This window comes from Enhydra lutris, unplaced genomic scaffold (genome assembly GCF_002288905.1).
Source record: "Enhydra lutris kenyoni isolate GAN:26980312 unplaced genomic scaffold, ASM228890v2 scaffoldscaffold76, whole genome shotgun sequence".
NCBI classification, from domain to species: Eukaryota; Metazoa; Chordata; class Mammalia; order Carnivora; family Mustelidae; genus Enhydra; species Enhydra lutris.
In genome coordinates, this window is record NW_019154160.1 from 3,630,953 (window position 1) to 3,658,104 (window position 27,152).

At 45.2% G+C, this 27,152-nt stretch overlaps 1 protein-coding gene and 1 pseudogene across 1 annotated transcript in view; one reads left to right on the forward strand and one right to left on the reverse strand.

The window, feature by feature from the left end:
* The window catches only part of LOC111160496 (disrupted in schizophrenia 1), a 294,921-nt gene that overhangs the window by 121,040 nt on the left and 146,729 nt on the right, over positions 1-27,152 (reverse strand). The gene's annotated exons all lie outside the window — the stretch shown is intronic.
* Positions 2,340-2,818, forward strand: LOC111160504 (annotated as a pseudogene).

The window sequence follows — 27,152 nt, forward strand, 5'->3', positions numbered from 1 at the left end:
GCCACTGACACAACCTCTGTAAGCCTCCAAGTCCTCCTCCATAAAACTGGGATGATTCCGTTATAGTGCTCTGGCCCACTTTCTACAAGGGCATGAGGAAGACTAATGAAATCCCACCATTTATTGAAGATGGGAAAACAGTGAAGAAGATACACTAAAATGGAAAAAAAAATGCCTTTAACATAGTTATTTTCCAAAAGTTTTGGAAATGGCACGTCACCTGCATCTCCTGAAGGCCTAGCTCTCAGAAGAAGCTAGACCTCAGAGGCGCAGCTGCCTCTGTGAAGACACAGCTTTTAAATGGGCAGATTTTTAGACCAAATATTTAAACATTTTATCCCTCTTGTAAAAGTCTGCTCTGGATCCCAACTTCAGGAAAAATGCAGAGAATGTTAGGTCACTGCATTTGCAATGCTATACGCATGACCATTCCCTAAATGTTTCCCATCTAACTAGACCTCAAATCACAACACACAGGTAACTGCATGAAAAATGGCAGGGAGGAGCTAGCTGTTAACAGACACTACTGCGAAACTGAAGCACCACAGGAAGCGGGAACGGGGTGGTAGAAAAGCTGCCGTGACCCAATGCCAGCCAGTACCAGTGGTCACGTGACATCACTTCAGCTTGCATGATGCTAGAGAAACCCTCGAAAGGAAATAATTACTAAGTTGCTAAAATGAGCCATGAACTGTTTCATGTTCTAGGCAAGGGATGTGTGTTTTAGAAAAATCACCGCACAGCGGCACATGGACTTGGAGGTAGAGGTATATGATAAGATGAGAGAAAAGGGGTAAAAAACAGCTCTCAGGCTACTGCACTAGTCTAGGTACAGTAGGATGGTTCCCAAAGAATATAAAAGGAGGGACATCTTCCCAGTCATGTCATGAGACTGGTATAATCTTGATACCAAGAATGGAAAAAGCTAGTATAAAGATACAAAATTATAGTTAATTTCACTTATAAATACAGATGAAAAATGCTTTAAGAATTAGTAAAACTCCAGCACTGTATTAAAAATAATAATTTATCCTAGGAAAGAGAACAATAATTTAATTTTAAAGCCCTTACTGATTAGGGTTTATTACATATGTAAAAGAAAAAGAATAATAATAGCTACATATGAGTTGTATATATTATTATATATAAATATAAATATATAATAATAAATACACATTTATTAATATATATATTTTATATATACATATATATGTATATATACACATGACATGGTATAATACTGTTTGAATTAAGACTATTAAAGGTGCATTGTATAAATACCCTAGAGCAACCAGCAAGGAAAATAAAACAAAGTTGGATAATAATAATCCAAGAGCAGAGATCAAATAGAATACTAAAAATAATACTCAATTCTAAAGGAAGACAGAGATAAAAAAGAAAAAATTACGTACGGGGAAAAATAGAAAACAATAGCATGACAGTAGACTTATACTCAAACATATTAGTAACTGCACTGATTGTAAGTGAATTAAAGAGTCCAGTTAAAGAAGGAGATTATCAGCCCAGATAAAAAACCAATATCAAACTATAGTATGTTTCCAGGAAACCCACTTGAAACATAAAAGACGTAGATAGGTTAAAATGAATGGGAAAAAAGCTATATCATGCCAGCAGTAATCATAAGAAACCTGAATTAACTGTATTTCTACCAGACAAAGTAGACTTCAGGAAAAAAAGAGTATTGACATAAATAAAGAGGAATATTTTATAATGATAAAGTGGGTATGTAGACAATCCTAAATGTGTATGCTTCTGATAGAGCATGAAAATACTTGAAGTATCAAAACAGTTAAATAACAGAGCATCAAAATATATTATTTGATGGAACTGAGAAGAGAAACATGTATCTATTAAAGAAATAGAATTTGCAATTTAAAACCTACTTTCAAGAGCTCCATAGTAAAGTGGCTTTACTATTAAATATTATCAAACATTTAAGGAAGAAAAAAATACCAAGTTTTACACAAACTTTCAAGAGAAAGGAATACTTCTCAAATGATTTTATGAGGGCAACATAAGATTGATCTAAAACACAGGACAATTTCTCTCATTCATACTTCACCAAATAGTAAGTAAATCAAATCCAGCAATTTGTAAAAAGTGTGTTTTATGATCAGCTATGGTCTATGGAGGAAAAAGATGTTACTTAACATTTGAAAATCATCAGCATAATTAACCACATTAACACAACAAAGGACAAAAACAGATCAAACAGACTTAATCAGAATTAGAAACGTTAACTCATCAGAAGACACCATTATGAAAATGAGCAGGAGAAATGTTCGGACGCAGTCAGCGGCTGCCTCAGCGTACGTGGGAAGATGGCCGAGCAGGTGCGCACCTCAGCGCTGCTGCTGGGTCTGGGGAGCATCTGTCAATCACTCACTGCAGAAGCGATTTTCAGAAAACTTGTAACTGATCAAAATGTTTTCGATAAATGGAAGGTAGACAGTGCCACAACATCCAAGCATGAAACAGAAAACCCTCCTGATTATCGAAGGCACAATGGCACGAAGGGGCACGGTACTGCCATGAATCGCATTGTCCAGGCAGGTGACCAAGAAGACTTTGCTACATTTGATTATATATTATGTATGGAGGAAAGCAATCTGAAAGATTTGAATAGAAAAAGGAAGCAAGTTAAAAATGGCAAAGCTAAAATTGAACCACTTGGAGCTATTATCCATAAAAGCGACATATCAGGGAAGATTCCTATTATGAGAGTGACTCCAGCTTCAAGACTATCTACCAGCAGTGTATAAGGTGCTGTAGAGCATTCCTGGAGAAAGTATGCTGACACTGCATCCATTCCTTGATGCAGCCGATGGGGCTAGTCCCCCCAGCCTCTGCATCTCCCACACCATGTGTCAAAGTGCAAGACCATTCCACAGCTCAAGCCCACAGCTGTTTCTTTAGTTGACTTGCTCTTTCTTAAAAAATAATTAAAGATGAAACTTAGGTGCTGTGTTTTGCAAAAGAACAAATAAAAATTTTTTATCTAGACTGTGTATGGGGTATATAAAGTCTTCTTAGACTAGCTGAACCTCCTACTTTGCTCCAGTTACAAAAAACGTGGAACCAACAAAATAGGACATGATGAAATGATTAAGACCCAGTTCAACATCTGAGCCCACTGAGGCTGATAAGTCTTCTGCTCTACCTCTACCCTAAGTTTATGGACAACTTGGTAAGGATGAATGCCCACTGTTCCCCTGTACTACCTCCTTATACCAGGGCCTTTTACCATGCATGGGAGCTCACAATCTAGACAAAAAGTGTTAATTCACACATATTCATAGTACACACCTGTGTCTGTGAAATTAATCTTAGCACCTTTTTTTTTATACCACCTTGCACCAGTTAGAATGGCCAAAATCTTAGCACTTTTAATATTCCCTAGCTTTTGTTTATTTGGTTTACTTTATAAGGAAATCGCTTATTTGCTCCCTTTTGAACCCCTTTGCCCCTGGAAATTCAATCCCATCCAGAAAAGACACTTGTATGCTGGTTTATCTCCTGGTCAGTTTGCAGAACGTGTCTCCTTTTAGTTGTATATATAACCCAAATGTCAAAAATAAATTAGCTTAGGAGGGGGAAATAATTAAAAAGTTAGCAAAAAGTTCTTTTACATTAGAATACCTAAATATTGATATGTGAATGAGCACTCATCAGTGCTTAATTTATAGGCACATATATGTCATTGCTGTGTACTGTGAGTTAATTAATCTAAAATTCATTTGGATCCATGTCAGAAAAGATTGTTTTCAAAATAAACTGGAGAAATTACAAAAATATAATTTTTTTAAAAAAAGAAATGACGTCTTCCAAGTAGGAGAAAATAGAGTAGGAGTAATTATATATACCTGACAAAAGAGTTGATTCCAAAATATATGAATAGCTCCCCTACAACTTAATAGTTAAAAGACAATCCAACAACAACAACAAAAAATGGCAAAATATCTGAACAGGAACTTCACAAAGGAAAAATGTGTAAATGACTATTTTTTCATGTGAAAAAAAGTACTTAAAAATGAAGTGGGAAAAGTACTTAACCATTAGTCATCCATGCATAGCCACTAGAATGGCTAAAATAAAAAGGACAGACAACATCTAATGTTGATAAAGATATAGAACAATTGGGATTCTCCAACAGTGTGGGTAGCAATAATAAATGGTACAGTTTTGGGAGTGTCTCATAAAGTTAAACATATGCCTGCACTACAATCAAATAATTACACTTTCAGATATGAACCCAAGTAAAATGAAAACACAGAAAGACTTATGAAAAGAATGTTCATAAAAGCTTAGGTCATATTAGTCAAAAACCAGAAACAACCCCAATGTCCAGTAAGAGGAAAATGAATAAACATATCATAGTACATTTATGTAATGAAATACTACTTGGTAATAAAAAAGAAATAAACTGCTGATACCCACAACAACATGCTGAATAGAGGATGACAGACAGAAAAGAATGTCTACAGTATAATTCCATCTTTCTATGGTTTCTAGAATAGGCAATATTTACCTATATGGATAGAAATCAGACTGATATTCGTCTGGCCAGGGAATGAAGAAGAATTAACTGCAAAGGATACTCTGGATGGAAGACATTCCACAGCTTTACAGGGTATAAATTACATGGATATAGACATTTCTCAAAACTCATCAAACTGTACATTTCAAATTTGTGCATTTCACTGTGTGTGGATTATATATGGTCCTATAAAACAGAATTTTAACTGTGACTTTAATTTACATTTCAATGTGTTTTAAATGAAATATATTTAAGTATATGTATAGATAAATACATATACAATTAAAAAATTGTTTTTTAAAGATTTTATTTATTTATTTATTTATTTGACACACAGAGAGAGATCACAAATAGGCAGAGAGACAGGCAGAGAGAGAGGGGGAAGCAGGCTCCCCGCTGAGCAGAGAGCCCGATGTGGGGCTCGATCCCAGGACCCTGGAATCATGACCTGAGCCAAAGGCAGAGGCTTTAACCCACTGAGCCACCCAGGTGCCCCCCCCAAAATAGTTTTACTCTAATAATGTATCTATCAGAATTACAAACATCATGCATAACAGTCTAACCTTAGGATTTTACCTTTTAATATCAGATAAAACCCAAGGACAGCAGGTATCAGTGCATCTATGCAAAATAAGACGGGGGGGAGCAATGAGAAGAATAAGAAATAGAAAGAAGAGAACAAAATGGCATTATTTACAAAGGACATGATTCCTCTATTAAAAAAAAAATCAAAGAGAAGCTATAAAAAACTTAGACAATTCCAGCAAAGTTGCTGGAAACACAATCATATAAAACAGTGTAAGGCAACAAAAACTGATAGGGAGAGGGTTTGTTTTTTGGTTTTGGTTTTGGTTTTGGGGGTTGGGTTGTTTTTTTTTTAAGTTAGCATTTGTAATAGAAAAAAGATTCTGAACTGTACATAGGATAAATTTAACAACAACAACAACAAAACTGATAAATTATTAACACTACACAAATGTAGTCATAGGAAGATGTTCATGAAGGCGAAGGTCAATAACATAAGTTTGGCCTTACTCTCAAGTACTTTATATATAAATTCAGTGCAATCCAGTTAAAATCTGACCAGATGCTCCTAAAGGACCATGAATAGCCATGACAACTTTGAAGACAAAGGATGATTAGTCCCACGTGGGGGGAGAAGGAGCGGGCAGAGGAGAGGAGGGGGTTAAGTCCTAACACATATCAAAAGGTACCATAAACCATAAAGCCAGAGCAACTGAAAAGTGTGGTATTAGGGCAGCAGACAAACAGCTCAATGGAACAGTAGAACAACCTATAAAAGAAGATGCAGATGCGTGCACACACCCACACGCACGTGCGCACACACACGCACACACACACACATGTGGCACACAGATCAATGGAGATCATGATGCCATTGGATATTCATATGTAAAAAGACAAAATTAGGACCCTACTTCAGGCCGAACACAGCAATAAATCCCAGCTGGAAATTTTTAAAATGTATTTTTAAAAAAAAACAAAGGTAGAGAGCAAGACTTTAAAACTTAGAAGAAAACACAGAAGATACTTACACGACATGGAGTAAGAAAGAAGGTATTAAACAAAAAATAGAAAGAAAGAATAATCAAGGACAAGATAAAGTCATCTAATTTAAAATTTAAAACTCTGTGTGACAGAAGGGGGAAAACAAACAGACCCTCTACAGTGCAGGATGTGGGACATTGGTGTATTTGTAATTTTTTCTTAATTAAGAAAATCTTTTTTTGAAAAAAAAAATAAAACCAGAGGTTGATGTGAATCAAATGTGGTAAAATATTGCCTGGGGGCCCAGTATGCGTGTGAGATCTCTATGGATGACGGCAAGGCTCGGGGTTCCCCACTCTCCCTCTGCGTCCTGACTGATCCTGGAGCGTCTGTGGGTGGCCTCAAGGCATGGCGGGCCCCCGGGATCTGTGAGTCACAAAGTATGTTCTCAACGGCTGTTGTGTCGTGGTCCGTCGCCCTGACTCTACCTCCCCTCTTCTGTGACTACACTGTACTTGAAGACAGCAGAAGGCAGGTCTCCCCTGAGCCAGTGGACAAGGAAGCGGCAGCGGAGAGACGCCCTTCAGCTTCCAGAAGGCTTCAGAGGAGCTGTCAAGCAGATGGCGGAAGATGAATGCACCCCACTTAATTCTTCCCTTTGTCACAGAAGGAAATGTGACATAGCTTTAGCTATTAAAAAAAATTAAAAATCCTGAACATAAAACCCAAAGGAAAAGAATAAAAACTGTGTTCAGTATGGAGAGAGAATGCATTCTCAGATGGGATTCTCAGTAAACAGATCTGTCTGACAATCCGCAGGATAGAGTGTCCTTTCTAATTTTTCTTATTGGGGTAAAATGTATAACATAAAATTGACCATATTACCCATTTTTAAGTGTACAGTTCAGTGGCATTAAGTACATTCACACTGTTGTGTAACGATCATCACCAAATGTCTCCAAACTCTTCATCTTCCCAAATTGAAACTCTGTACCCATTAAACACAACCCCCCTCTTCCCCTTCTCTCCAGCCCCTGGGAACCCCTGAGAACCACCATTCCACCCCTATCTCCATGAATCTGACTATTCTAGTTTCCTCATAAAGGAGGAATTGTTACAGTGTTTCATTTTTAAGGAATTCCACATACTCTGTGTTATTGGTTAAAAATTTTAAAAAGCACAACTGGTGTGCCTTCTCTCATGAACTTTGACTTCAGCTTCGTGAAGCTGGATTGGTTGGTACCTGATAAATGCTAATACAGACAATGCTGCATTGTGTATGCTCAGTCCTGAATTTCATAGGGACTTTACTGAAAAAGAACTTTCCATTGCTATGTTGCGGCAGTCACTATGCCCCTCGCTCACAGGAGATCAGAGCCTCCCGAGGCACAGATATCACTCCCGTGGACAGAGTTAAAATATGCATGGTTTGTATTAAAGCTCCGTGCTGTGAAGGGCAACGGTACGACTTAACGGGACTCCTTGAGAAATCCATGAGAGGAAATCAAATTCTTAGCAAATCAAAGAGAAAAGCACTCCCTAAGCAAATGCTGGAATCTGGGAGAAACAATTTCTCATAACAACAGTTCCAAAAACCAAAAGTACTAGAATAATAACTATGGAACAAACCACGGCTCCCTTTAGCATTAGCCAATTTCATTTAGTCTTTTGAGCACAACCTGGATTACGGACGATATGCGACATCCTCTTTTAAAAAGCTTCAGGGAAGGTAATTTTCAGAAGGAGCTCCTGGTAACATCTTCTATTACAGCCCCTCCTTCCTTTACAGACTCACTAAGGGCCATAGATGGGAAGGAAGATGGAAGAAAGAAGAAAGACTGCACAGAATGGAGCAGGCGCGTGTACGGTGGGGGAACTCGAGGCTGAGCGCTGGAAATCCAGTGGTTTTGCTGCAGTGATATCATTTCCCCACGTGCTCAGCCAAGCCTTTCGCCTTTCAGGGTCTCACCTACAGAGCAGGAAAGGGCGCTCCTTAAGCTTCCAGGGGCAGTTTTCCTACCTAAAAGGAAAACTCATCCTTCATGAACCTGCACATTGCCGGCTTTCTTTCATGAGCAGGGACTTTTGATGTTTTACTGCACTAACGAGGATTTGAAAATGGTACCCTACACACAAAATGCTCTGTTCCCTGGCTTTGGGTTCACATCTGTCTCTTTCTTCCCCTCCATCTGATATGTGTCTCTGCATTTATAAATATTCCCCAGGGTTGAGCGGCTTCAGCCTCCGTCCCGGCGGCGTGGAGCCCACACTCCATACGAGGATGGCTCGTCCTGCCCATGTGCCCATGTCATCCCACCTTGCCCATGAGGACGCGGGGTCTGGCGAAGGCCAAACAGCCATCACAGGCAGACCCAGAACTCTGGGCCCTTGCAGACAACCCACGTGCTTTCCAGCAGGAGCCTGGAAGTCTCGACTCACTGAAGTCCACAGAATTTGCCACCCAACCCGTCCTCCTACTGAGGAGAGAGAGTAGTCAGGGCACCAGAAACGTGGCCCTGGGGCTCCAACAACCAGGGTGAGAGATGGGGGCTGCCCAGCCTCCCCAGAGGATCCCACGCAGGAGCGGAAGGCTACAGGCTTCGGCAAGCTGGCCTTAGCTGGAAATCTGTTTTCGAAACCACAACTCATCACACAGGTTGGGCCAGGGAAGGAGAAAACAATGTCTAGGCTCCTGAGAAAGCTGTCCAGGTGAGGGGCACAGCAGCTCAACAGGGTTGGGGAACTGGGGACAACACTCTTCTCCAAGCTCCCTGGGCCAAGGCAAAGCTGCCTGTGTGTGGACTGTGAGCTCCCCAGGAGAGAGAGACTTTGTGGCATCTCTCATCTCCTTCCTCCACCGGGAACCTGTCCTCCCTGCCCCCTGTTCAAGCTCCCACACCTTCCCCATCCACGGCCACCTCCCTGTGCCTGGGAGCCTAGGGCTGGCACGCCAAGACTTGGCGGGTGCTCTTCTCTTCTTGATTCACAAATCTATTCGTGTGCACTCTCAGACCTTGCCCATTGCCACGGTTTTTCTCTTCTTTAAATGTGTTACGCAACACTGACAATATACAAGGAATAAAGACTGGAGGATAAACACCATGGACTGCTCATCCCGTTTATAAAAGAAAATTTTACTGATCCTGTCAAAGACCCTCAGATCCCATCGCGCCCACTGCCTGCCCCAGAGGTGATGATTTTTAGGTAGTTATTACTCCCATACACCCATTTACCCTTTCCCTTGCTATGCGTGCCTCCTTGAAAGAATGATGTTTGGCGTGTCTTTAAGTCAATAGCTGGTATCATACTGTACGCGCTCTTCTGGGACTTGCTTGTCTCGCTGAGTTTTATCCACGTTGATATGTGTAGCTAAGGCCCGCTCACTTTCACCACTGGATAGTATTTTGTTATGTACGTAACGTATTTGTGTTCTTGTGAAAGAACATACTGTGTGTTTGTGAAAAGAAATCCTCCAACCATAAAGCAAGGGGTAGTTCACCTTTATATATATGTACTGGGTCCTCAAATAAAAATGGAGCAGATAGTAGTCACCAATCCCTGATTTGTCCCCCCCCGCCACTCCTCACATGGATTTGATACCCATGATTAATTTAAATGCAAAGTAAATGCAGTTACGTCCATCTCTAGAGTGATGACCTGCGAATAATCCCATGTTTTAAACAACAGAATGAGTAGTCATTCTGTGTGTTACAACACACAGAAGCCAGACCAGTGGCCAGGTCACACGTGGTACTGTAGATTTCACGGCATGACTCACAACATACAAGTCTGAGAGAGAAGCTTGGGGAGCAGGACTACACATCGAGCTAAAGGATGCCCCAGAACTCAGATACTCTGCAAAAGGAACTCTTTACATGAATGGAGCAAATCCATCTGTCAATGAATGCAGTCACCCAGTCTGGCACCTTATGTTCATCTTTCCATCATCAAGTGGGAAAGAAACAGTCAACTCTAGATATCTGCTTGGTGCCAGGGAGAACATAGGTTGGCAAGGGAAGAAAAGGAGGCACTAAGAGAAATGGGGGAAAATGGCAGCCATAGGAGAAGCCAATACTTTGGGCAACAGTTGGCCCATCTGTCTTCAAGAGTTGCTTCAAGAAGCAACCAGCTGTCTGATACTGGGGGAAAGTAGAATAAGAACTTGTATTTAAAATAAAATCATATTAGAAAGCAGGCAGGTCTGTTCCATTTTGCTTGTTTCCAAATCACGACCAAAATCTTCATTCCGTTTTATTGGCTTCTGGGGCTGAGCACTGGGTATTTTAGATCATTTTGCAAAATTTAGCTCAGGAGAATAGATTGCCAAAAAAAAAAAAAAAAAAAAAACTTGAGAAATCTATATTATTTGTATTCCATAAGACACATGTCTGGAAATACACACGCAAACTTGGACGGACTCTACTGCCATATTTAGCGCCTGGGGGAAGAAAGAGAAAGAAAAGGACATTTTGGTTGCCTCTGTGTTTGTATTCTTTTCTTGAAAACTCAGACACACCCTGCCTTCATGAAAGTCCTTTCCTTCACGACTAACCTCACCTGGAACACTAAGCTCACAGAAACCACCCAAGGGTTCTGAAGGCTTAACACACGCAAATTATAATGAGGGAGTCTTGCCAGTGTTGTTTAAGGAGTACAGTCACCGCGAGGGCATTGCGCTGAGGGTAACAGTCATTTGACTCACAGTCTAGGTTCCTCTGACTTCACACAAACTCCCCACAGTTCCTTCTCTTGCTCTTTCCTCTTCCTTTTGCACCAAAAGAGAGATAAACCCTCAGAGGCTCATTTATGTGTATATTGACGCATTTGTAGATCGACCTCCTCAAGAAAGACCCAGAAAATGGTGAGACAGCCCATGTGCATAATCCCAGGCCGTCCACACGCAGTAGCATGGGAAGGCACTCTTTGAAGCTTTTGAAATAATAATAATCCTGTGTTTTCAGCTGAGGCTTTGCTTCCCCGCCAGCTTGCTCTGGACAGGCTACATCAGGCTTGGGTTTTCAGACAAACAAAAATTATTCCTGGAAGATGGCAGGAACGTACTCTCCCACTGTGCTCCCCCCCCCCCCCCCCTTTCACTCAATAGCTGAAATGCTAAAAATATAACCTATGACTCAGCCTTTAAAACTTCTGTGGTCCTGTCATCATAAGAGTGGGCCAGACGGGAGGGGGCAAAAGGGAGAAAATCCAATTAATCCTACCCCCAGGGGCAAACGACCTTATCAGACGTTTTACTCTAGCCCCAGCTGAAGTTTTGCATGAAAGATCCCACCTGTCAGTTTTTCCTTTGTTTCAGCACAAAATCTCTGAGGCAGCATTTTTAACTCAGAGGCGAGTTTTATTAAAAACGCCTGTTCCAGCCAGCTGGCGTCAACCCGTTGGTTTGCTAACCCAGCATCGAATGAAGAGGCTGCAGTTCTCTGTTTCGGGAAGATGAGAGCTGCAAACTGTTAACACCGACTTCCAGGGCTGGTCCGCTGTGGGCCAGGCAGACCAGGGAAGGCGGGGAATTCTGGAGGAAAGCGAGGGGAGCCTCCCCTCTTACTCCCTCTCAAGTCACAAATTTCGATCTTGAATGCACTCTTTCCCTCTTTCCCCCATCCTGGACTGGTTCCTTCTGCAAAGGAACCGCGCAAAGCCACGGCAAAGGATGACACTCCGGCTTTCCAGTTGCCGTATTCGTTCCATTCGCATAACAGATGCTATCAAGCACCAACAACATACATGTCCCACACAAAACAGCCCGGAAGGACTCAGGTCCTCCACACCGAGAGGGTTTGCAGAGAGCAGGAACAGCAGACCTGGAGAACCCATGAACCCAGACCTCGGCGTCCTCGGTGGGTGGTGGGGACAGCAGGTCTGGTGCGCAGCCTCCCCGCCCCAGAGGAGACCATATTGGTCACCCATCGAAACCTGGAAATTGAATCCAGAACGGCCCTTCCCCTGCCACACTCCCTGGACAAGGGACGCTCAGAATCACACACGTTTGGTCTCCTGGTGATGTCATCTATTTGGCTGACTGTCAGCCATTGGCATTCCAGAGGCTCTTTTAGGACAGGAGGACCGGACCGGTGTCACTGACAATTCCAGTTCCAAGACTCAGAGGGCCCTGGTACCGACCAAGTGGATGTCGTGGAAGAGCACTAGACCCAGAGTCATCAATCCCGGCTGGAGTCCTGGCTCTCCATACACTGTTTTTTCACATACGCTAGACTCCGTTTCCTCTCCTTGCAATGCAGGTGCTAACAGTGAGCCCCTTGCAGGCTGACGACATTTAATATTTTTGACTGAACACGCTGAAAGCCAGCTTCCACAAACCCCCGATGCCCTCTGGTATGCGTTCATGCTTCCTTGATGGTAAAAAGGCCCTCCTATTTCTAGTGCTCTTAGGGGAAGCCAGCAGAATTCTGGAATTCACAAGCAAAGTCCCCAAACCTGCACTTGTCACATTTTGCGGGAACTGACATTCTTCCTCTATCCTCCCCCTCCGTCACTGAGTGGAAGGCTGGGAAGTGGGAGTCATCCTGGAATTCTCTTTCTTGCCCTCGCCACTCCCAGGGATCCAACACAGGGTCTCACTCATCCTCCTTCCCTGGCATTCACTGCCGGTGTCTACACTGGCCTCTCCCCGCCCTACCTAAGGCTTATGTCCTGAGGGGGCTCCCTGACCATACCCTGACGGTTCTACCCCGAACACAGCTCTCAAGTGCTCTAAGTCTGAGAACGTGACCCCTCCCAACCTGAAATCAGTAGTAGCTCTTCACAGCCTTCAGCAAAAAATTCACATTCCTTGGCTTGGCACACAGGCTCCTCTTTTGGGACTTGGCACCTGCCTCCCCTTTGACCCACTCCGTATCCACTCGCACCAAGTTCACTACTGTCCCTGTGTCATGGCCCGTGCTGCTCCCCGCACCAGGCCAACCCTTTCCCACCTGGCTGTCTGGCTCCCGCTTGTCTACAAGGATGCGAGCTCCCCAAGGGGCAGGGGATGGAGTGGGAACGTTGCGGGGCAGGGGCTGGTTCATTTTTCTATTTCCTGAACCCAGCTCCGAGTCTGATACCTCGGAGCAAAAACCTAGTGAACACTTGACTGATGAATGGTTATTCAAGACTCAGAGGAAGCATCCTTTTCCCATGGGAGCATTTCGTGGTTCCTCTTCAACAACCACGGGTAATGCTGCATTTGAGTGACTCTTTTGACCTCATCCCCTGCGGTACCTGTCTTATAACTTCTGCTGCTCAGTGCCAACGGCTCAGCTCCCCGTGTGTGCTCGGCACTGCGTCCCCGGCCTCGTGGGAGAAGAACTGTCTTACGTTGGCTCCTGTTCTCGCTCTGTCTCTCCCCCCTCTCTGCCTCTTACCCAGTTCTCTCCTCTCCTGCATGTCTGATCCAAACAACCATGTACCAGGCCATGCCGCCCGGGGAATTGGCACCTCAGCGGGCCCATCATTCGGCTCAGTGACAAACACGTAACTGGCCACCCTTCCATTTTAGACCAGTCCACATTCACACCCAGAGAAGGACTCGTTTTTCCTGGCTAATCCACAGGCCCAATGTTACCAAGGACATGGTCAAATACACGCCAGCCGTTCAGTTCCACGGTGCACCTCTGACGGGAGACAACGACTGTGCCTTTCCTGGCCAGAAATGGGAAACCACCTCATTGTGTAGACAACCAACAGTGCACAGATTACAACACACGAGCACCACAGTGAGATAGGACACGACAAACCAGACTTCCTACTCAACACGTTTGTTTGTTTGAGCCATGTCTGAAGGGTTTGTGCGAGGAGAGAGATAGACTCACTGAGGAGGTCAACGGGAAGCAGCTGCTGCAGGATATAGACCAGGAAAATAAATCAAATACATTTTCTTTGCAAGATCCAAATCCAGTTCCCGTCGAGGCTGCCTCTCTTCATTTCATGAAACCACACAACAGGACTGGGTTGTTTCTGGAGATCACTCAGTTTGAGAGGATGGGATGATCACCTTGTGCTTCTTTATCTGGTCCTTTCTCAGGGCTTGGGAATGTTTACAGATCGTCTCTTTCCCAGCTGTAGGGACCCTGACTTACGAGCTCTGCAAATAAGTCAGCCTGAGTTGGGGAGAAGAGTACATTCACCCAAAAGGCAACAAATAACGATTGTTGTGCCAATATTTGCTCTGTCCAGCTAAATTGTATTTGTAGAATCTGAGAGAAAAGCAAAGTCCCCCGTGTCCTCCGTGGCCTGAGACTGCAGCAGGAAGGGGGAGAAGGAGCCACGGGCATGGGCGCCCGTGCTGAGTCTCCACCAACACAGCGTGTGGCCTGAGGACCAGCTTCCTCATCGCCTCAACAAGCAGGGAAATAACACCTCCCTCACAGGACAGTTGTGAGGGCTCAGTGTGAATTTGTGAGGATCTGAGGAAAAGAACCTGATCCATGGTGAATGGGGTGATTATTATTATCATGGTTTTGCTTCAATTAAAATGAGGTCAAGAGGGTATCCCTAATCCAATCTCACTGAGGTCCTTCTAAGAAGAGGAGGTTAGGACGCAGACACACATAGAGGGAAGGCCAGTGGAAACACAGGGAGAAGGTGGCCATCTACACACCAAGGAGAGAGGCGTCTGAGAGAACCAACCCTGCCAACACCTTGACCTCGGACTTCTGGCCTTCAGAACTGGGAGACAAAAGATTTCCATTGTTGGAGCCTCCTGGTCTGTGAGAGTCCCAGGGAACTCCTGCAGAGGACAAACGGATACCCCTGCCAAAGAAACACCACCCTGGGCCACTGTGGTATTTTACAGAAAACACAACATGTTTCCCGGATCTCCCCCACCTACGACATGGTATCACCATCTCTAGCATCCTGAATAAGCCATTACCTCATCATCTTCCATTTAAATAAAATTCAAGTTTTTTGAATTTTATAATTCAAATTATAAATTTTGTAAATGTTCAAAGGTTTCATCTAAAAAACTGCTCTGAAACTAAGAAATCATAGCACTGATTTGGATCTTCTCACCCCAGGCACCTTTCCTCCCCAAGGCTGCTGTGAGGACACTGCGTTACTTGTCCACTAGACTCTCCTGAGTCCAGGCCTCCATGTCTAATTGCCACCCTGATTCCCACGTGGATGTCCCTAATGCACTTCAAATCAACATGTCCAAAACCAGAATTAGGACCCACCCTTCCCCATCCCTGGTCCATTGTTCAGACAAACACCACCGTCTAACCAGCTACACAGGGCAACAATGTACGGTCTTTCTTGTCACCTCTCCTCTCTCCTTCACCCCTGGTGGATGCCTGAAACCACAGATAGTACTGAACTCTATACACACTTATGTATGATAAAGTTCATTTATAAATTAGTCACAGTAAGAGATGAACAACAGTTAATAATAAAATACAATTATAGCAATATGCCGTAAAAAATGTTCTGTGAATGTGGTCTCTCTGTACTCACCCTTCCTATGATGACATGAGATGATAAAATGCCTCCATGACGAGATGAAGTGAGGTGAATGACAGAGACATAGTGATGTAGCATTAGGGTACTACTGACCTTCTGATAGCAGGGCAGGAGGAGGATCCTCTGCTCCTAGTTGACCACAAGTAACTGAAACCATGGAATGCTAAACCATGAATGGGGGGATACGGTACAACCCCTGAAACCAACAACTTCTCCTCCACTACTGTCTCCTGAATCTGTGTACTTCTTTCCATCTGAGCTGACTTCACCCTCTCCCCATCTGCCCCGACCCACCATAACAGTCCCCCACAGATCTTCCCAGGAACTCCCGCCTCTCCAGTCCATTCTCCTCATAGCAGCCCACGTGGTCTTTGAAAAGCCCAGATCTGGTCATATCGCTGTCTGCAGAAAATCTGTGAGAAAGATCACACACTGTGGGCGAGGGTGCAAATCAGAAAGGCCACATTAGAGCACGGCTCAGTGTGATCCATGAAAGTTAACCTTACGTATATCTAGACTCCCAGAAACCCCACTGTGAAAACACCCAACAGAACGGGGAACTAGAACACCAAGTAGTTCATAGTACTACTATTCTAAAAACAGCAAAACACGGGAAACTACCCAATTGTCCATCAACAGCAGAACTGATAAATAAGTTATGTTATATTCAAAGCAAATTATTGCTACAAGGAGCAAATGGAGTCTCACAGTGTTAAGTGTAGGAAGACGAGCAAAAAATACAAGGGTATGACTCCATTTACGTAAAGTTCGGAAATAGTCAAAATTGCTCTATGGTCCTATGGGTTAAAAAAGGGGTCACCATGGGAGCATGCTAGTGACTGGGACGGGATCCAGAGGAGTTCTTGGTTGTCAATAATGCTGTGTCTCTTGAGCTGGGTGCTGTGGGACCAGTCCTAAGCTGACTCACATGGGCACTGGTCCGTATGCACAGGCTTGGACTAAACATTCGTGTCCTTTCCAAATTCATGTGTTGAAACTACCCTCCTAATGTGATGGTATTAGGAGGTGGGGGCCTTTGGGAGGTAATTAAGACTAGCTGAGGGCATGAGAGTAGCCTCATGAAAGGAAATAGTGCCCTTGTAAGAGGCAAGCGGGCACTGGCTGAGGCTGTGTGAGGACTTGACAAGAAGTCGGTCGTCTACGAACAGGACCTTGACCTTGACCTGGTCTAACCAGACCTTGACCGCACCAGCACCACGATCTGGCACTTCCAGCCTCAAGAGCTGCGAGGAATACATTTCTGCTGTTTATAAGCTACCCAGTCTGTGGTATATTGTTCCAGCAGCCCCGGTGGACAAAGACGGCATGTTATACATAGTAAAAAGAAAAATGAAAAGGTAAAAAGTAAACAACACAGACAACTTTTCATTCCTCTTTATATAAAGATCAAAATCCTAACTTGCTTCAAGAACCATCCTGGCTTGGTTCCTGCCGACAGTTGAACCCAGGACATCCACTCCCTTCTCCCCCTCTCTGAGCTCTGGCTGTACTGGCCTCACGGATCTCTCTGTCCCTCAAAGCCACCAGCTCCCTCTGGCCTTGGGGGTCTTTGCACAGGCTGTTTGCTCAGCCCCTCCCTTCCCCCGCAATTTTCTACTTATCCTTCCGATCTCAACTCACACTTCACTTCTTTGGAGCTATTGGCCCCTGGCTGCCGGCTGCACACAGATCAGGTGCGCGTTACACTCTCGTCCATTCCTTCGTGGCACTTGTCACAGATTATGACATGTTTGCGTCTTTGATCAATGTCTGTCTCCCCCACTAGACTTAAGGTCTGTACCGTCAGGGTCTCTGCCTGTCTGTTCACCTGCATACCTGCCCCACCAAGCCCAGCACCTGCCCAGGGTATAAGCTCAATAAATATTTATGGGCTGAAAGAGTGAGCCATCCTAGGACAGCAGTGTCATTCCTCTGCATCAAACATCTCGAAAGACGAGCGCTTCCAACTTCTGAAGCTTCCTTCCTAGTGTCTAATTCCTTTCTGCTGCAATTTGAGTTCATTTATCTTCCTCTTGCCCTCGGCGAATATGAATTGAGATACTTACCACTAAATCTCCATTCGCCATACACGCTTTTTACATCTTTGAAGTTAGCTGTTAAGTCACTTTTGATTTTCATCTGTTCAGTCAAAATAAGCTGATCCATGCAGATCATTCCTTCCTATTCTCTCCGAGTGCTTTTGCTCGAATGTACGCTCAGCCACGTGGAGTTACGTGGAGGGAAAAAAGTGGATCTGAACATGGATGTTTGGCCAAGAACAGTGGGCATTTGCATCACATAAACTCACGGAGCGTATCCAAAACAAGAGTAATAGGTATTACCCACTGAACACCAAGCAGATGAAGATGAAACTCAGCGCACTCCAGGAATGCATGGAAAGTAGGCCAGCTACTGAGATCCAGAGGCAGGACCAGGAGACAAGCAGCCTAGCCTACGCATCGCACCTTTACTCGGTGAGAATACAGTAAAACTTCTAATTTTCTCCCCACCAATAAAGGAGCCATACAAATACAGAACTTTGAATCACTGCATCTTGACTTTTCTTTAAACAGTGATGGAGATAAGTTATAGTCCCAGAGTACATCAGATTTAGTCATTAAATTTGTGATGATTCACTGAGTAGAACACGATCTTATCCCTTTCGTGCCCAGAGCCATAACACGACTTGTCTATAACCTAGATCGGAAATATGATCTAGGATGGAAAAGACACCTGGGGCCACACCACGGATCCTCCCAGTTGTAGGAGTGTGGGCTCTGCCATCAGAACTGTTTCAGCCACTCCTTGGAATAGCAGATGTTACAGATCTCTATTTTTATTTTTATTTTTATTTTTATGTCAACATAATGAACATACAGTGGCATATCAGTTTCAGGTGAACAATATAGTGATTCACCAATTTCATACATGACTCGGTGCTCATCAAGGTGAGTGTCACAGACCTCTTGATGAGAAAGGGCACTGTCACACTAAACTAAGTGTCCACCCCCTTCTCATTTTTAGTTTAGCACCTGTGGGGAAGATTTCTATGTGACTGTTTGACTTTCTGCTGGATCACGTAACCTCCAGTCCGCTCTCCCTCCAGAGGGGCTGTTTCGCTGGGTATAAAAGCAACCCCTGTCCCATGGCTCCCACTGGCACTATTCTCCATCCACAGGGGACCAACCCCCTCAGCTGGCAACACCCTGTGCACACCCCCTCCATTTCCCTAAGTCTTCCCACTTCACCATTAACAATGGGGGGAACAAAGAGAGGTGGGAGAGATCAAAGAAGTCTACACCCCAGCTCCTGAGTTAGCATCAGGCAGAAAAGAAGCACAGAGCCATGACTCACCACAGTTGCCTGGTACCTGTCTGGCTTCAGAAACAACCTGCTATGGCCCCTGAAAACCACAGGCCCTCGAGATACTCATTCGCTACACATAATTCTGGATGCTGGAATGCCAAAACAAGTGCAAATGTTCAGACACAGAGCTTTAAAACCCAGACAGCAGCTGCTGTAAGTCAGTGACACCCATACCATTCCAGCAAAAGGCATGTTTGCTTTTCATGGTTGCAAGGACAGCTAAGGGTCACAAGTACTGGTACGTAGAGTTAGGAACCCAAGATGCTAAAAGATACACAAGGTAAGAGAAGCTCCTTCAGGGTACCCTCCAACACACCAGGGCTCTCGGGCCAGCCGGGGACCAGTGACCCAGCCATTTATGTACCTTCTGGAGTTGTTAGCTCTATAATTTTTCCCCTTTGGTTCTATTTATTTGTGGTCCTGCTTCTAAACCCAAACTAGATTGGGGAATGATGAACTGTCTAGATTCTCCAACACAGACCTTAAGAGGAAGGTAAAAGGAAGAAGACTAGCACGTGCTATTGCGAGAGAAGAGAGAAAAAATGAGCACGGGGTCTTCACCCTTATGTATGGAGTGAGAACAGTTGAATCACACCAACACATTACATTTAGATGGTGACAGATGCAGATGAGCTGTGGGAGGACTAGTGCATCATCTCAGCCATTCTACTCATTCACAAATAGGAAAAGAACGAGATCGAGACCACGAAACTGCCCACGACCCCTCAAGTGGTCAGTTCTGTTCACAGTATCAAAGCTGCAGCCTTGGAAGGCAGCTGGCCATCACCAAGTAGGCAGACATCCAGCCGGTGCCCCCAGGCTCCAGTACGAGGTGTCTCCGGTGGCCAACAATCAATGGTAGGTAGCCTTCAGTCATCAAGGCCCACAGCTGGCTGCTGGCTTGCTTCCCCACAGACTTAGCTGCAGCAATTTCTCTCCCGACCACTAAGAGCACCCTGGACCATCTCCTCCAAATATTAGAGCTCTATGGGTTTATCACAGCCTTAATGAAAATTCAGCTTGCCACCACACAGGGCAGACTGATTTCTCTATGTATCTACACCCAGGCACTAGAGAAGTTTGAAGTCAAAGTGGGGCCCGAGAGAACCAGTCTCCTGTGGTCCCATCAGACGATGCTTTGAATGGGCCCTGGGAGTGCTGCCCCCTAGATTCTGATAGAAACTGTTTTAGGGACTTCACTTGTATGTCATTTAAAACTATATCCTTACGGGCACCTGGCTAGCTCAGTTGGTAGAGCATGATACTCTTAATTTAAGGGCTGTGAGTTCAAGTCCCACACTGGGTGTAGAGTTTACTTCAAAATAAAATAAAGTAAAAATTTCTTAAAATTTAAAAAATACAGAAAACTATAACCTTAACAATTCAGATGATTACTAAAGGGATGAATTGTGGGGTGTGTGTGTGTGTGTGTGTGCGTGTTGAATTGGAGGGTTATAGAAAAAAAAAGGTTTTGAGTGGGAGAAATAAAACCACACAAGTTATTTACTAAGTGAGTTACTCACTAAGTCCTCAGCTGGGCCATACAAAATGATGTTCAAAGCATCAGCGTTTGAGATTACTTAAGATGCTCTCTTCCAGTTGTAGAAATTGGAATTGTGGCATTTCAGTTACATTTCCTCGCAGAACCCTCCTGTGACATTTGATTCCAAGAGCCCGTCCCCCATGAAGAGGGGACCACTGCCTTTTCCAGTCTGGCTCTGCAGGAAAGATCTGACTGTGAGGTTGAACCAATTTTCCCTGATAGCTTAAAATTTATTATTTGAATTTTCTGTAATGGGTCTCTTAACATGCTTAGGTAAAACTAGCTCTTGTAATTCTAAACACTTCCAGTTCTGTTCCTTACATGAGCGCACCACGAAATCCCATGAGTCTCTACTCCCTTTAGTTTTCAATCCACTAGTTTAGTTCACAATCCACATGTGTGATAGTACAAGACCAAGTCTGTGGGGAAGCAAGGGTGGGCTGCTGGGCAAGGGGTACCACAACAAGGTGCTGGGACACCAGCCCTTGGATGGTTCACCATCCAGAAGCAAAATTCAGTTTGCTTCTGGCCTAGAGCCCTATTATAAATTGCTTACCCGTTCTTGGACTTAAAATCATAACCAGTGGTGCACCTGGGTGGCTTAGTTGGTTAAGAGACTGACTTCTTGGTTTCAGCTCGGGTCTTGATCTCAGGGTCTTGAGATCAAGCCCCATGTCAGACTCCAGGCTCAGCAGGGAGTCTTCTTAAGGCTCCCTCTCTCTCTCTCTCTGTCTCCTTCTCTCTTTCTGTCCTTCTCTCCCTCTAAAATAAATAAGTAAATCTTTAAAAATAAAATAAAAAAGATAACCAGTGTATGTCAATGATATTTCATTTTTTCTAATGGTTAAAATGATTTTTAAAAAATCATCATCAGTAGCCATAGCCAATCATCCTTCCCCCTCTCTCATCAGTCCTGATGAGAAAGGACACCCAAATCCTATATCTTTCCTGGTGACCTGATATTGGATAATGAGCTTTGACTCCTTAGGGCTCTTTAAAATGGCAATTTACGGCCGATCTGGCTAGGATCTGGAACAGAGAGGGTACCTGTGGGCGGGGGCTCTGGGCATGAAGTCCTTTCCATGGCCACATGTTAAGGATGTCAGGGCCCCTCCCCCAGTCTTTTTCCATAATCATCTCTGTGTGAAATAAACTGGACTTCATGCAGGGACACCTGGAATGCGTCTTTATGTGCAGTAGTGGGAAATTACATGCAACAGGAGATTATTTTAGAATGTAAAAGGAAATATTAAAACCGAAAGCACATGTCAAAACCAATTTCTTCAATAATTGCTTATCTGGGGTACAAGGACCCTGCCTCAGAAATGTGCCCTTATCTTGAAATGTGCAGTAACACCAACAATAGATTGTCTATGGAAAAGGAGTTGAGTAGATGAGTAATTTACCAAGAATTTTCTTCCACTGGTTTCCAAAGCGTCGTCAAGATTGCGCTCCTGTCATCTGGATTGGTTTAAAATAAAACTCAGTTGGTTTTTTTTTTTTTTTTTCAAGAACAGATGGAAAGAGGGACACAAAGGCGAGCAGTGTGCAAACAACAGCAGAATTTCAAACAGTAGTGGGTAAAGGAATGGAAAATAAACATACGTCTAGGAAACAGCTACAACCTCCGTCCCAGGAAAGTGCTTTCTGACCTGGTGTGTAGTCATTTTCAAGAAGAGGACTTGTCATTCTGCCTTCAGTCAACACATCGGACTGCAGGCGGGTCAGGAAACTGGGGTCCTCGGGGCCCGACACGTGGGAACCGGCAGACCAGAGCCAGACCTCCAGAAGCTTTTCGTAGAGTTAGATCAATAAGGGGAGCGGAGAGTGATAAGAAAGAGAATTTTCAAGCAAATGGAGAGAAATCACCTCACAACGAGAACCTGCATGACACATACATTTTTTTTCATTACGAGGAGGAGAATTTTTTCTTTTTAAAGTGTGAAAGCAAGCCAGTGTTAAAGGGAGTAAGATGCCTACGTAATTCAGTAGAGTTGATGATCAAGGACCAAAGCAGAATTCTCATTTTTGAGGCATCAGGAGTGATCTGCCCAGGCAATAGCATCTGCATGTACCCCATCAATCAGGAAAGTGGGGTCTGGGGAAGGCTTCCCGTGCAACCCCTCCCCCCCGCCACAGAGCTACACCACTACTCCGGGGAGGGCCTCGCATGGCCCAGCTCCACGGGAAAACCAGAGGAAGCCCAGGTTGTCCTTTTAGTCGTGGATCTTTTCAACAATCGGAGGCTGTCCTTTTCCATAGCAGGGAAGGGGGAGACCACAACGAGCAGGTAGCAGCTACCGTGGGCAGGGTTTGGCCATGGGGCCGCCAAGGGCCCCGGCCACAATTCCGAATTGCTCACATACCACACACATGCACCACATGCACATACGTGTACACAACGTACACAGCAACACACACGTGTATAGGCACAGGCACACACCACACCTAGGCACATACACGTGTGTGCACACCCTACACGACACACACATGCACGTAGACACACATGTCCCATGGAGCACACATACATTGCATACCCCTTGAGATACCACCGCAACCGTTACCTACGACACAGGGGCATTTGCCCCTGTCTAGACGCCCTGCTCTGCGGGAAGACAAAACACCCCAGGGGCACTCTGGCTATACTAATGAGATGACGTTTAAATTAATTACAAAGGGAAGGCTCATTAAGACCAGCCCTGCTGTTCAGATAGATGGAAGGTGGTCATGGACGATACCGAAATCTTGTAAGGGATTGATCAGATGTTCTACATTCATATAGTTGATACTGTAAAAAGCTGCCTTTCAGGAAGAGGGTGGTGTAGGAGGGACATCTGGTCCCCCTCCGCTATCCTTTGTGACTATGTCACAATTATTACTTCCCAAGTGAATGCTGGAATTGAGGCCCGGGTCGGGTGAAGGTGGACGGCAGGTGCAGATCCCCTGGCAGTCCCAGATTTCAAGTTCAGGAGGCCACCTTGACTGGATCATTCCTAGCCAGCAAAGCCAGGATCCACCTGGATGGTAACTGATCTCACGAGAGCAGGGCTGGCCACAGCAGCACACGTGTGTTCAGCCATGTTGCTTAGGGTACGGGGTCATGGGTCAGACAGCTCTGGGCGGCTGGGAATCCGTGGAGTCAGTCCTTGGAGAAAGGTTCTTGCAAGAGCCACGTGAGGAGGTATGTTCAGGGCAAGACAAATTAGGGCTCAGGCTCCCCTCTTTGAGCACAGATGCCACCCCAAGGGTCAAGGCTGGCAGAGCCAATGGCAGAGTGAAGCAACGGCAGTGGGGAGGCAGAACGCGGGCTGCACTTAGTCCTCACTCTACAGAAATCAGCCGGGACAAGGCTGTGGGACGTTCCTTGTTCGGGAGACTCAGCCTCACAAAAAGGCTTGCCCGCTCCCCAGCAGGCTTGCAGTGGGGCCCCCCAAACAAAAGAGGCAGATAGAAGAACCATTCTGACACAGCAAGAGACTAGCAGTCTGTGAGTCAGTGCTGATTTAGGCATCAGGGGTTAGTTCAAGCACAATGACCCCAGAAATAAGACTATTTCAGATGCTACCCCAAATGGGGAAAAAGTGCCAGGCCAACTCTCCTTGCCCGGGAGGCTGGGCCAGAACGGAAGTGCAGGAGCTCGGCCGATGTGGGCAGGTGGGGATCAAGTTATGACCCAGGGGACACCGGGCTCATCAGCTGCTGAGGGGGTACGCAACCCCAAGAACAGAGCATTCAGAAATGAAACGAGAAAGCTAGGGTGTCATCAGGGAGGCCACCAGGAGGAGGAAGCTGTGGTATCTTCCAACTGGGCGTACAAATGTGGGGCCCAGAAGCAGAAGCCTGTTAACACAGCCCAGCAAAAGAAAGAGACCATCAGCAAGCGGAAATCGAAATGAAGTCTGAAGGTGCGGATCCTCTTGGACGTGAGATGTGAAGGACACGGCGAACGCAGTTTCAAACCTTATGGCAGACCCAGAGACTGTGGAAAGTGACACCCGCAGCTGACAGGGCGGCCTACAAAGGCTGCAATTTGGGGTCGACCATCAGGCAAAGAGGGGAGATTAAAGGACAGGCGGCTAACCGCAGTAGAACCTGCACCGGGAAGGGACCACCAGCCACAAGTCATTTAGATTCAACGGCAGCGGACCCTCGAGCAACAGGAGGGTGAGGGGCCCCGAGCCCCTGGGCACTTGAAAAACCAGGAGTAACTTTTGACTTTCCAAAACTTTCACTACTCGTAGCCTACTGTTGACCAGAAGCCTTACCGATCACACAAACATATATATTCTATGTTGTATCCTTACAATAAAGCTCAATAAAATAGTATCAATAAAAACACAAGGAAAAAATACAGTTGGGGCACATGGGCGGCTCAGTCAGTTAAGCATCTGCCTTCAGCTCAGGGTCATGAGTCCGGGATCATGGGATCAAGACCCGCATCGGGCTCCCTGCTCAGTGGGGAGTCTACATCCCCCTCTCCCCCGGCCACTCCCCTGCTGTGCTCACTCTCTCTAAGAAATAAGTAAAATCTTCAAAAAAAAATACATTTATAGGACTGTACTGTATTTATCAAAAAAAAATCTGTGGTAATTGGACCCACACAATTCAAACTCATGTTGTTGAAAGGGCAATAAATATTTCGGCACAAATGGCCTGATTCTGGCCAGAGACAGATCCACCTCACAACCACCTCCCAACTGTGGGCAGAACGGCTGTTAAGTGTTGGCGCCGTCCTGAGGAAATATGAGAGGCAGGACCGGGTGACTGTGTTCCCCCTGGGAACCGCTTCCATAGCCATCTCCCTCTCCCCGACTGGCTCTCCTTTAAAGACCCAGAACTTTCTATTCTTCTCTTACCCCTGCCAAGTCCTGCCCTCGGAACCTACCAAAACTCTGAGGAAAAAAGTGACAACCAATCAGCAGCCCTGTGCAAAGCAAGTCCAGCCCAATCCGAAGGGAATCTGCAACTCTAGACTCTCAGGGAAGATGGCGAGGTTCTGGGCTGGCTGCAGCCACGTGGGGAGTCAGCTCTGAAGCCCCCATGGGGAGGCAGGCCCAAACCCCATCCACCCCCAGCAGCCAGAGGAAGAGAAAGGTCAGATACGCATCGCGAAACTTGAGATTCGGGTTTATTCTCAGAAACTCGATTACTGGAGCTAAATCAAAGCCACAAAATGCTAAAAATAAGATAACTCTGAAAAAATACTTATTAAAATGTAATCCAGGGACACCTGGGTGGCTCAGTGGGTTGGGCCTCTGCCTTTAGCTCAGGTCATGATCCCAGGGTCCTGGGATCGAGCCCCGCATCAGGCTCTCTGCTCAGCAGGGAGCCTGCTTCCTCCTCTCTCTCTGCCTGCCTCTCTGACTACTTGTGATCTTTGTCTGTCAAATAAATAAATAAAATCTTTTTAAAAAAATCTTTAAAAATGTAATCCAAATCACTTTTTAAAAAAATCAGTCATTTCACTGCTTAAAAAGACCACCAGGCATATCTCAAGTTTATGGAGGAAGACCACCAGGCATATCTCAAGTTTATGCTTCCCCCCCCAGATAATAATCTAGGGGGGGGGAGCATTAATCGCTAATCTTTAAAATCAGAGTTTGCAATAAATGAATATGACAGCAGAAGTGAAAACACGTCCATCATTCTTGTTTGTCCTCTTTAACAAGTGTGTGTAGCCCTTTCGCTGCCTCCAACTTCCCGAGCTCCTGACGGGAGACAAGTCCGTGCTGCTACTGAGTAAGCTGGAGCTTTGTGGGGCCTGGGGGAGCCACAACCGGCCAACACCCACGGGTCCGGCAGTGTTCCCAGCATGGGTTCAAGGTCAACAGACAGCTCTGGCCCTCAGAATAACAGGTTGCAGAAGACCAGCCCAAGTTGAGCAGCTGCTGAGCACAAGCTGGTTATATACAGGGCAGGACCATTACCCATGGGATCAGGTGCATTATAGGGAAAAGAAGGGAAGATGGATGTCTGTAACTAGAACTTTCTGCCTAGCTGAAAGACTAGGACAAAGAAGGGACTTTCAGATGGCAATGGTTGGTCAGTGTTTTATAATGACCATGACATTGGATGTCTATGGAGCCCCATATCTGTGGAGCACCATGTCTATGGAGCCCCATTTTTCAGGCTGGCTCTTGCCACTGGGAGGAGGAGGGACAGTCCTGCCCCTTTAGCGATAAGAGCCCATGTCTTTGACACCGTGGAGTCCTGCCTTGGGAATGATGTTCCCACAGCAAAATGGCGGCTGGGCGTTCAGACGTCTCCTGTGCCTTCCCCATATTCCTTCTCTTCTTCCCACGCCCTGGCAGAAACACACCCATGCCCAGACTCCCAGAACCTCTGGGCCTCCTACACCTACCCTGTATGACTTGTGTAGTATCCCCTAGAGGTTGTTCCTTTTCTAACTTTTTCCTTTTCGAAAGTCAGCCTTGCGTTCAGCTTGTCAGAGGTGAGCTCTCCTCCAGGAACCAAGGACACAGTACAGATTTCACCCAGGAAACGTGGTGACTGCTGAACAAGGTGGGACCCCTCTCGGGAACAAAGGCCCAAACCATTTCATCTCAAGATCTTTATGAAAAGACTCGAACACTGAAAATTTCCAGGCCTCTGGTTTACACAGCTCTTCTCAGGGGCATTTTGGACCTTTTTCACTCCATACTGGAGACAACCAGCAATCCTGCTTCTGAGTTAAGAAGTGTC